This window comes from Odontesthes bonariensis, chromosome 5, assembly GCF_027942865.1.
Source record: "Odontesthes bonariensis isolate fOdoBon6 chromosome 5, fOdoBon6.hap1, whole genome shotgun sequence".
NCBI lineage: Eukaryota > Metazoa > Chordata > Actinopteri > Atheriniformes > Atherinopsidae > Odontesthes > Odontesthes bonariensis.
In genome coordinates this window covers 10,770,181-10,782,518 of record NC_134510.1, presented here as the reverse complement: position 1 = coordinate 10,782,518, position 12,338 = coordinate 10,770,181, and positions in this window count along the sequence as shown.

The window sequence follows — 12,338 nt, the reverse complement described above, 5'->3', positions numbered from 1 at the left end:
TCCTCCTCTACTTGTCATCGACCTACCTCACCCATTCCACCATCTCCGCATTCCTGTCTCCCCCTCTCTTCCTTTCCTCCTTCTCTTCAACCCCCTCTATCTCTCTTCCTTTCCTCCATCTTTCCATCCCACTCCTCTTCCTGTCCTCCATCACCCTAATTCACTATCTTTCCACTTCAACAATGATCACTTCAACGATCGGCAAAAAAAAATAAAAAAAACAATAAAAAATAAAAACTAATTTCTTTAGTTATCATAATTTAACAGGAAGAACCTTGTGCACCAAAGGTTGCTGTTAATGCATACATTGTAAACATTTCATGTTCACACAGCATTGCTGTGACAGAAGTTGGAAATAAAAAATAAAAAATCTGATTATCCCTTTACTGGTTCTTGCTTAATTTTACTGTCACTGTTAAGGAAAAAAAGAAAATGGTATCTTCAGGATGATAACAATCAGATCTCATCTGATTCCTCAGACTGTTTAAGGATAACTGGTCAAAACATAGCTCAGTTAACACTTACCCAGGAAGCAGCTCGGATGAAATTCAATGTGTGATGTGCTTGTTTCTCCTTTGCCTATTGGCTGACGCCGACCCAATCCTTATGGCCAGCTGCGCTCAATGGGTAATCAACTGATGCTCGCAATTGGATGCTAGCATTTGGGGCACTTCATTTAAACTTGGTTTGCTGTCACTGCTTTTTTTTGCTCTCTGCTTGCAGCCTTCCACAGCAGCTCCCCGCGTAGGGGCAAAAAGTTTTGCTTCTGCTTACAAGACGTAACTCCGATTAGCATACGCGCCGACGCTAGTATTATTATTGTGCTGCTTACCCTGTCGTCCTGCATGGATCCCCGCTGCCGGCGGAGTCGGAGATTCGGCTGAGATTCGGCTGAGATGGACGCGTGGAGGACATTCAGCCGAGCCAAGACGCGACACCGGGCGAGCTGTCACAGCGTGCCGCGGTCAGAGTCAAGGTAGGCCGCGGCAGGCTCCTGTACGTGGCAGGGCTTGCCGCGGTTAGACACGCGGCTTATTTTACACCGATTCACATGATTTTGCGTGACTATTGGTCCGTGGATCCTCGCGGTGATGCTCTAAGGTGGAGCGCGCGCCTCTGGCGCTACACGCTGTTGATCGGCATTGTCTGCATTACAGTCTGATGGGTGCGGCGTCACCTGTCGTGTCGGGTGTGAGTGCTTGTGCCTGTGGATACAGTGGGAGGTGATGTGAGTCAGAGGATTAACAACTATTGCCTTTCCTCGGTCAATGTCGGAATCATTGTTTGGACTAGTTCCTCCTCCCAGTGCTAGCTACAGCATTGCTCGTTTATCCACTAGCAAGCAAGTCTATTTTTATTTTTTCCCACTGTATTGAATGCAAGCTGCCAGGTAAAGTGAAGTGAGTGCTTTTATAATAAAATCAGAGATTCATTGACAAGTTTTCAGGGTTTCACTGTGAACTCAGTGGAGGGAGAATCAATTCTGTGCATGGAGAATGCAAAGTCAGAGCTGTTCTGCTGCTGAAATGACCACGGTGTCATGAACTGAATCCCATGCTCAATGGATGAAGAATGGATGGATACAAAAGCATTTTGTGAATGAAGCCCAACTGTGGCTGTGGTCGAATTGCTCTCATGTAGATCCACTGTGATTATTATTGCTCATGTATGTTCTGCTTGTATTAATTCGGCTCATCGTTGATAGGCCCTGAAAAGGTTTGATCCTGAAGAGAAGAACGTCAGGATGCTACCCTGTTTGCTATAGGAATGCACTTCGTCGTATAACATCCTCCAGAGACCTACAGTGAAACTTCACTACTTAGCTGCATTTTATGCTTAACAAAAGCAACAGTAAGAGGCTGATTAGCTAGGCAATCGTTAAACAATGGAGCCTAAGTGTACTTGGCTGACTGAACTACCTTTGAATAAATATTCAACTGGTAAATGAGCTCTGGGAATTATAAATTTTTAAACAGTGGAGGTCTCTACAGACGCTCATATAGAGCGATTTAAAGAGACTTGTCCAGTAAAACACAGCTATTGCCTCTAACAGGAATCCTTTATTTAACGCTCTATAACTGACAATAAGATAGCTAGTCTTATGCTCTAAGCCAGTCCTCTAAGCTACAAATAACACCATATCATAAGGATACATACTGCTCTCCTGAGCACTGCTGTGTGAGCTGCGATGCTCATATACTAAGAGAATCATAAGTACTGGCAACTGGCTTTGTGCTTCCCGTCCAAACAATCCCTGCCGTCCTCACTCGTTTCTTTGGGGCCATTTAGGGGACAATTTCAGGCACAATGCGTCCAACAGTTTTGTGTTTAAAGGCTGAGCATAAACACAAGATGGCACTTGAGATCAGTGATGCACTCTGATTTAAAGGATCTGACATCTGTAGCAGTTCGTCCAGTCGCATTGTTGTTGAATGACCTCCGTAACCGTAACCCCACAATCCTAGCTTGTTCGTGATTGTCCCTCTTGCGTTGTGGCGTGGGATTAACATAGCGCAGACAGTGCTTCAAGGCATAAATCAAAAAAAACTGCGTCGTGTCTGCGACAAGCTCACTGCGATACACTGCTGCGAAGTATACACGAGCCTTTATCCCTTCAGGAGGAGCGTTGTCCTTTTTCCTTCTGTGAGAAGCAGCCTGTAAAAGCTGATTTCAGCTGTGAACTGATAAAAGAGCAATCTGTCCAGTAAGTACTGGTGCAAGATGAACCTCTGAGAAACATGTTGCAGGAAACACTGGAGGCTTTTCTTTCTTCCCTTTAGTTTCTTGCTTGCAAATACTGAGTGTTGCTCTGGGAATTTGTATACAACTTATGCATGTGATGTGCTCGTGTTAGGAAGCACTTGCCTCTTCTCATTTTGTCATTTTGGAGGCTGCCGGTCTTCTTGGAAGTTGAAATAAATGGCATCCTGTTCTCTGCTTACTAAGCATTGTGATGCCCTGTTGATGCAAGTTGCCATGCTACGTGTCATCTTGCCACAGCTAGATTTTCAGTATATTTTTACTTAAACCTGCTATAAGCTGATGTTTAGCTAGCTGGAGTTTGTGCGTTGGGAAGGTAGTTTTCAATGGGTCATTGACGGTTTTTCCACTTAGAATAGCTGCCTACTGGTATTTATAAAAAAAAAAAAAAATCGTGCAGCTGTGCCTCTGTTAAATAAAACAAGAGCCACTGGTAGGGCTTAACTTTGCATGAAAGATGCTGATTAAGATCGCAAATAAATTTGGGATGAAGTCAAATCATTAAAACCGCTCCCGGAATTGATGGCACGAACAGCAATGACAGAGGTCATTGTGTCATGCTTTATGGCTTTTCAATTGTGTGGATAGGAAAATATGCAAGCTCACGGTGACTTTAACTTCCTAGGTGGTCAGGTGAAGTGTGTTAAGGCTCTGCTTTGCTTGGATCTCGTTTTGCTGTCTTGGATCGGATCTTGCTCTGCTTGCTTGGATGTTGCTCTGCTTGCTTGGATCCTGTTCTGCTTGCTTGGATCTTGTTCTGCTTGCTTGGCTCTCGTTTTGCTGTCTTGGCTCGGATGTTGCTCTGCTTGCTTGGATCCTGTTCTGCTTGCTTGGATCTTACTGCTTTGCTTGGATCTTGCTCTGCTTTGCCCTGCCGCAAAGCGCTGTCGCTGCTGTGGAGACTGAATATATTTTTATGGTGTACCTAAGTGGTTGAGTTCAATGCTTGCCCCAATTAAATACTCGCATCACATTTCAGTCTGTGTTAATGTGAGCCTACGGCAGTTCCACCTTTTTAACGTCAAGCTTAGTCGCGGTTTAATAATTATTTTGTAATATACTACTACTAATCATAATGGTGTCACACGTTGGTAGCTAATAAATCGTTGGGGGGGGTAGGATACCCTGGTTCCAACTTATCAATTGGCTGGCTGCATTCCGGTATGGTCACTTGGGGGGTTGTAGGACACCCTGGTCCAACAATCCAATTGGCTGGCTGCGTTTCAGTATGGTCTGTTTGGGGGGTTTGTTGCCTTTACAGCAAATGGAAGGCACTCCACCTGAGGATGCTGCTGTTCCCTGTCTTGGCTTCCATGGAGCTCATGGGAAAGTCGGGAACTTCCTCCGAACAGAGCCATACCGCCAAACATAAATTGTATGCATTCAGATTAAGCTTCTGAAATTCATCTCTGTTCTCGTCTCGTTTTGACGAAAGTGTTTCTGACAGAAATGGGTTTTTATTTACCTGAAAATAATTGATAAAGAATTTAAAACAATCAAGAGCATGTGACAATGAACCCATATATATATATATATATCTTTGTATGGTCTCTTTCGTCTTTTATGACTTTATAATTACTCATTTGTTTTATTGGTGGCGTTTTCTTATAATTGTTTTTATGTATTTGATTGTAAAGCACTTTGTGATCTTTATCTGTGAAAGGTGCAATATAAAATAAAGTTTACTTACTTACTTAAAGGAGAACAAAGTGAAAAAATAAACTCTACTAATAATAACTTGTAACAACATAACACGCTCACTCAACCAACTGACCTAATGCAAAGGGGAAAGTTTAATAGTAGTCAGGTTCACTGTGTACAAAAATGTACTTTTGTGGGAATTTTTTGGGGATTTGTTGATCGTTCCAACATTCCAGCAATCAGCCAGCTAATTTTGGCAGTTAGGCTACTAACTAGCAACTGTCTTAATAATCTCAATAAAATTCTATAATTAAATCCACTATTGTATTTTATATCAAAATAGCTAAAAATGGTTGACTTACAAGCGCGTGGTATTCTTGCATTCACCACAGGCAGAGGAATGGAAAGAGGTCCTCAGGGATATCACAGACCATGTTTTTTCCTGATTTTAATGGGATTCATGAACTGCTTGAATTTTGATATAAATTTCACTTTTCTATGTGGGACATGCTTTGTCCCAACTCTCAAGAATCAGGGATGTATGTTACTTGAGGGGGCAGTAAGAAGGGTAGCGATTTTCTTTCCCACCCCTTGGGGGCACCACAGCACGATTCTGAGCATAATTTTGAAGTCACCATTGGATTCCTTGACCAAGAAAACATAGGATTGGCATGTTAAATTAAGTTTTTAGGTTGTTTAGAGGCCAAGGTAGCTGAAATTCTGTATTTTATGGCGCACATTTTGAAATTCCAAAATGGCCGCCATACAGGTGTCTGTTCAAGTGGCAACATTGGTTTTTGGAATCCCCAAGGTCTGCAGATTCCAAAAATATATAGGTCAACAAATCCCCAAAAAATTCCCACAAAAGTACACAGTGAACCTGACTATAGACTCAGATCTGACTTTCAGCAGCCACATCAAAGCTGTCACCAAGGCAGCTTTTTACCATCTCAGAAACATCAACAGAATTAAAGGTTTCCTCTCCCAAAAACACCAGGAGCAACTCATCCATGCATTCATCTCCAGTAGACTCCATTACTGTAACGCTCTTTTAACTGGACTTCCCAAAAAGAGCATTAAACATCTGCAGCTCATCCAGAACGCTGCTGCTGGAGTTTTAACCCGGACTGAGAGATCTGAACACATCACAGCAGTTTTAAAATCTTTACTCTGGCTTCCAGTCAGTCACAGAATAGATTTTAAAAGCCTGCTGATGGTTTACAAATCCCAGAACGGTTTAGGCCCAAAATACATCTGTGATATGTTCAGAGAATATAAACCCAGCAGAGCTGTTAGATCCAAGGACTCAGGTCAGCTGGTCCAGTCCAGAGTCCAGACTAAACATGGAGAAGCAGCATTTAGCTGTTATGCTGCAAACAAGTGGAACAAACTGCCAGTGGAGATTAAACTTTCACCAAATGTAGACATTTTTAAATCCAGGTTAAAAACATTTCTGTTCTCATGTGTCTATGCATGTAATCTGCACGATATCTTTGAACTTATCTGGACTGTTGCTTGTTTTTAAATTCATTTAAATGATTTTATTTGTTTCTCTTTATATTCTTTTATGTATTTTTTAATGCTTCTTCCCTGCTGCAATGTTTTTATTTTATGTAAAGCACTTTGAATTGTTTTGTACATGAAATGTGCTATACAAATAAATTTGATTTGATCATTTCACTTTAACGTGTAATTCATTTCTCACCCTGAAACCCAGCAACACTAACAATTTAGAATCCTGTCTCCATCTCAGATTATTTGACTCTGTTAACTAAAATGTACAATTATAGGAAGGGATTTTGATAAATACCACATCTACCTGAGAGAGGAGAAACTGCTCATTTCTAACACCTAACTGTTGAGATAAAGAACGCACACTTTAAATTACACATCAGGTTGTTTTAAAAAGATCATGTTTAACATGTTAACTGAGCAGAAGTAGAAGCACTTGTGATAAAACCACATGTCACCTCTGCAGAAACAGTCAGACATTTTCAAATAAAAATCAGTGTAAGTGTGATGATGCCACACAACTGCACGATTGGAGCAAAGCGAATGTTGTAATTCACAGAATTAGTACGACCTCTGTCACAGCAGAAGACATGAAATAATACTCATGAGCACAGTAACACACACAGCATGTTTCACTTTACACTTCTGCTGTTTAAAGGATAAGACCGGTTTTTTGACATTGGGCCCTTGATTTCACATTATAACATGATGTTCTACTCACCCCTGCTTGTTGTTGGTCATTTGGAGCTGTTCCGAAGATATTCGCGAGGCGTCCGGCTGCTCTCTTGAGATATTCGGCCATGAAACGGTTTCCTATGGGCAAGCTTATACAGGTACAAACTATGCTGTTTATAATTTATTAATTACTCTACACCAGCACTGATAACGTGGAGGTGCGTCGCTTACTTAAAAAAATCCGGGTTACTAATTTTGAATTTTAGCCGAATGAATAAATAGGCAGCAGGTCTGTGGGCTGTCTGTGGCAGTAGCACGACGATGACGTCAGTAACACCCACTTTACGACAAAAAAATCAAAATTACAATAACCCGGATTTTTTTAAGTAAGCGACGCACCTCCACGTTATCAGTGCTAGTGTAGAGTAATTAATAAATTATAAACAGCATAGTTTGTGCCTGTATGAGCTTGCCCATAGGAAACCGTTTCATGGCCGAATATCTCAAGAGAGCAGCCAGACGCCTCGCGAATATCTTCGGAACAGCTCCAAATGACAAACAACAAGCAGGGGTGAGTAGAACATCATGTTATAATGTGAAATCAAGGGCCCAATGTCAAAAAACCGGTCTTATCCTTTAACAGTAAGAATTCTTGCAGTTCATCTGCATCACTGTCTTATAGTCTGAGTGTTGCACACACTCGGAGATGTCAAGTGCTGATATTACAATCTAACAAACATCCAAGAACTGTAGAGAAGGTCACACGATAGACAGTCTAAAATGTTTGCATATTTATGTTGTGTGTGTCTCATTGTCACCCCAAAAGAATCTCTGTGGACGTATTCAATTAATCAAAGCAGTAAAAGTCTCAAAGTGTGTGTGATGTGACAGCAGCAGCTTGATTGAATGAGTGATGGAGCAGAGTGTATCTGTGAAGCAGCGGTGAGTGATGTGGCTGATGGTCGTTGCTCGTCTTCTCCAGGTGGGGGCGCTGCAGGTCCAAGAAACAGCTGTGCTTTTCAATGGAAAAGAGAAGATAGAGAAACTGCTGTAACGTGTAAAGAGGTGATGTTGGAGCGTGTGTGTTGTCCCAGTATTTTGTTGGAGAGAACAAAGAGTGTAAAAAGACTGGGTCCCGCTGTATGACTCAGGCTGCACTGCAGCGTCTAATCACAGGTGCGATCCCACTACTGAGCGGCACGGGGGCTTTGACCTGCTCCGTTTCCGACCTGGGCCGGTCCTCCCCTCCTTAGACAACCTGGTGGTCCCGGGCTCCCCCAGGAGCACCATATCGGTACCGAGCTTAGTGCGGACACCCGATCGGCATAGTCCACTGCAGCTCAGAGCTCCTGAGCTCAAGCGATCCACCAGCCTCAGCCTCCCGGTAGCTTGGATTACAGGCGCGCGCCACAGCACCCGGCGAGAGACTCTCACGTTTATCAGACTTTCAGCTTGTTGAAGTAAACGACATTTTGATGTCATCAAACACAACAGCGGCATCGAGCAGCAAAGACTGACAAGTGTTTGGATCGTTTTCATTCCTGCAGAAAATCCCACCTCAGTTTTTGGAAACTTGATGAATGGAGCAGCATCCATACAGGAGAATCTCTGTGTTCCATTTGTACAGTTTCATGTTTCCCTTTGAGCTTCATCATTTTATAATAGAACTTTTTACACGATGAGTGAAACAGATGAGATTTCCTCAACTGTCTCTCTTGAAAATATGTTTTAACATTGTGTTGTTGTATTTGTTTACAGGGTTTGATCCACTCCTTCTCTTACATGAATAATATTCAGACAGAGTCAGACGATAACTTACAGTTTATAGTTTATATGAATTTGAGCGGAAATGTTTCAGTTTCTTCCTTTTTATGTATCTAATACAGAAAAAAAATCTAAATTCAAATTCTTTTTTTAGTTAAATTGATGCTAAAACAAATATGAAGCAACAAAACTGTGTTTGTTTTCCATTACAGGTATAAAGAAACCTTCAGTGATCCATCTTCATGTTTATTCTTTAGTATTTTTCAGGAAGTGAACTATAGAACTCCCAGTTCTGTTCGTCAGTACAAAGACTCAGCCCTCATTTCACTTTAACATGTAATTCATTTCTCACCCTGAAACCCAGCAACACTAACAATTTAGAATCCTGTCTCCATCTCAGATTATTTGACTCTATTAACTAAAATGTACAATTATAGGAAGGGATTTTGATAAACACTCCACGCCACGTCAGATTCAACAAACGCTCTTAACTTCGGAAAAAGTGTGTAAACGACCTGCGTAAATGATGAATCCCACTCGTGCGTATCTACTATCCACGTGCACGAGGATAGTAGATTTGCATACTCCACGCCCAAGATTATACCATAATAGGCTGCGCTCCCTCGCTCCTGTGCAAGGAAGTGTTGAGTGTTGAGTCATGAGAATGGCATCAAGGCGCAAAAAGAACAACTTTAGGGGCTCTGAGATTGAAGTTCTGCTTTCAGAGATCCAAAAAGGAAAATCTGTCATTTTTAGCAGTGTCAGCAGTGGAATTACGGGACCTGCTAAAGCAAAGAAATGGGAAGCAATTAGGAGTGCTGTTAATTTCGTGTCACCTGTAGTTGTCACCGAAATAATAAAAAAAAGAAATGGTTTAATATGAAAATAGCTTTTAAAAAAAGACGTTGTCACAGCCACTGCTGGAACTCCAGGGCCAGCTTAAGTGTTTCATGGAAATATTGCGCAAATCTGGCATGCCTTCTCTGGGCTATAGAGCAGTTTGCCCCCCGCTGTATCGAAACGCACTCACCTGGCCTTCAGCTCAGTGCTCTGCACAACGGCACGGGTGCTTTGATGCGTATATGTGTCTCGTGCTCCAATTATGATTGGCAGTCCAGCCACGACATGAAAGTCTCATTTAATTTGCACTTGTTGGACAGCGGTGTATGGGAATTTGATGTACCGTGGGTGATAACCTGATGAGAGTTTTGATGACCAAGGGGAGCGCACGACTCACAGAGGACTGGGACACCCCCGATCTATCTCCAATCTCGCTCTGAAAGGTTCCAGTGGCCAAAAATCCAAGGGTGGTGAGGACCTGGGCGTGTGGTAGAATTGGGTTAGATCAGTGTGTTTCTCTCTGGAGTTGTGGCTCTAGCAAGTTGCATATTTGCAGCAGCACAGTCCTTGGCAGTCTTAATCGCGATGTCAGCCATTCGTCTGTCTCCGCAGGATATCTACACGGTCTCTTCCAAGAGCCTGACGCACTAAGGTATCCAAAAGTAGCAAGTCAGCCGCTGGTTCGTGTTAGATACAGAGTCAGATTAACCTTTAATTTAAGTCAAACAGAATAATGTCAGCATAATTATGGGGTATAATGTATATATTTATTTATGTTTGCTTCAAAGTAATTAAATATACAATCCATTAGTCAAGCAAACTTGATTTGAATAACAGCGGATTATTTTACGAATCTCCTACGACAGGTTAGCCTGGCTGACGCGTCCACAATCTCGATGAGATGGTGGTCTGGGAACTAGGTGTGCATTTTCTCGTATTTGAGGCGTGGTTTACGAATGCCTAGAGCCGTTTATTGGGCGCTACGAATGTCTATCAAATGACGTCAGGTTCTTCCCATGCTGCTTTGCGCGCAATTCATAGCCAATTGTATCACTTATACCAGATGACGACAGAAATTCGACGAGGAAGAAGAAAAAAAAGTAAAACAAAAGTAAACTTGCGCTCTAAGCTACTTAAATTGACAACAAAGTAGGCCTATATGCTATATTCTACATGAATTTTTATGTTGTAGAGTTGTGAATTTATTTTAATAATGGAGAAATTGAGCAGCCCTGCTTTGTTGTCTACAGTAGTAGATCAACCCTCATCTTACTTTGAAGCTCCCAGCTCCCAGAAGTGACGTCAACGAAGCTTTAGCAGCAGAAAAGCTATCAGGCTTGTGTTGATAATAATAAACTCCTGGACTATGTACAAACTTCCAAATGCATCGTTTTGTGAGTACAGACCATATTTTTGCTACTGTAGAAGTTTGGTGTCATGGCATGTGATTTTAGTGTGGTCATTTTGGAGATACTGCCAGGGTCCGTCAGCGCTTGTACTAAGCTATTCGGGATAACTCAGTAACTCGGCTGATGTTCAGCCAATATCGGAAAAACTTCGGGTGGGCTACTTGGCTGGATATCACGGTTCAAATGACCCTAGGGTGAATCTACTCCGAAACACTTTCTAAGGCTGCATCGAACGGTAACGTTGTGTCCGCTGTCATGTTGGATTAACACTCTACAAGCTTCGGTGTAGCGCATAGACGTCGTCATCGTCTTGCTGCCCCCCCCCCCCCCCCCCTCCCGTTCTGTGATTGGTTCCCAAACTCTGGCAAAAATAAGGGCGGTGGTTTCCAGGCTGACTTTGCAGTGAGAATGAAATCGAGCGCAAAGCAGCATGGGAATTCCCAGGCTAACGACAGGTCTGGATCACTCGTAAATTCTGTTCGTACCTGAAAGAAAACCTGAAAGTAAAATACGAAAAGATTGGTGAATGCGCAAATTCTCTTAAATCACTCGTACGCACGGTTTAAGAACAAATCTGTGCGTACGAACGGTTCTCGCATGAGGCCCAATGTGTGTGTGTGAATCTGCCCTTGCTTTCCCAGGCTTTTCCAATTGTTTTGTCTTCCCATTCCTGGATGGAAAACTACTGAGACTTATTTCATTTATAATGTCTAAGAACAAAGCCAATTTTAACAATTCCTTTTGAAGTGATTTCTATCATTTCAACCAATTCAGTCAAATAACTGAGGTAGGAATGTAATCTTCTGTATTGTGTCACATCTGTTTTAGCAGCAGCAAGTTTTTTAGCAGTCCCCCCAAGCTGCAAGACGCCACTTACCTTTAAGATGTAGCACAATCAGATAGGAGATTTCTGCCATCTCCATTTTGAAGTGACTTCATGTGTCATTATGAAAGCTTATGTGTAAGCTGTTCTTCTTTGCAATTACAGCAGCAAGCAAGTCTTCATTGCACAGGCATGTGGAAATAGTAAAAATAATTCTAATGCTTTAGCTAAACTTTCTATATCAGGAGTATTAATCAATGTCTAAGGTCCCACTCTGATCAGCTGAGTCACACCAATGGCAATGGACATACTAAAAATGATTCATTAACAACATTTAAGAGGAATTCGCTAAATGATTTAAAAATGAAAACAGAAATACAAATTTAACCAGGGCATGATACCATGAGTATATGAACCTGTTGCGAAATTATGATTAACATTTCTTTTAAATGAACAAAAATGATACATATATTTTTTCTGATGACTATGTGACGAGTCGTGTGGTCTCTTCTGGTCCAATCCTGTCACTGCTTGGTGCTTGGTTCTCCTGTTGGCTAAACGTCCGTTCAGCATTCTGATCCGGAACTAATCTTGGAAGGAGAGGTTACCAGTACGTCACTCCATAAAGGGTATTTACCACCCTTTTTCCTAACTAATCTTCTTTTGGGATCATTTTGTTGTGTGGTTTTTCCACCATCATCTTGGCATGATGGGCAAGGCCTCCCAGAACTCAAGCTTATGAGTCCTCCAGCCGTACGTCCTGTAGTGGTTCTGAATCTGTGGAATAATATTAGAAGGACAAGAAATCGTGCAGCGCAGTAGTGCAAAATGTCATTTGCACTGTATTTTTATACTTAGGGCATGTCTCTTTGAAAGGTTCAATCCTAATGCCCAATTCATCATTTATTTATTTA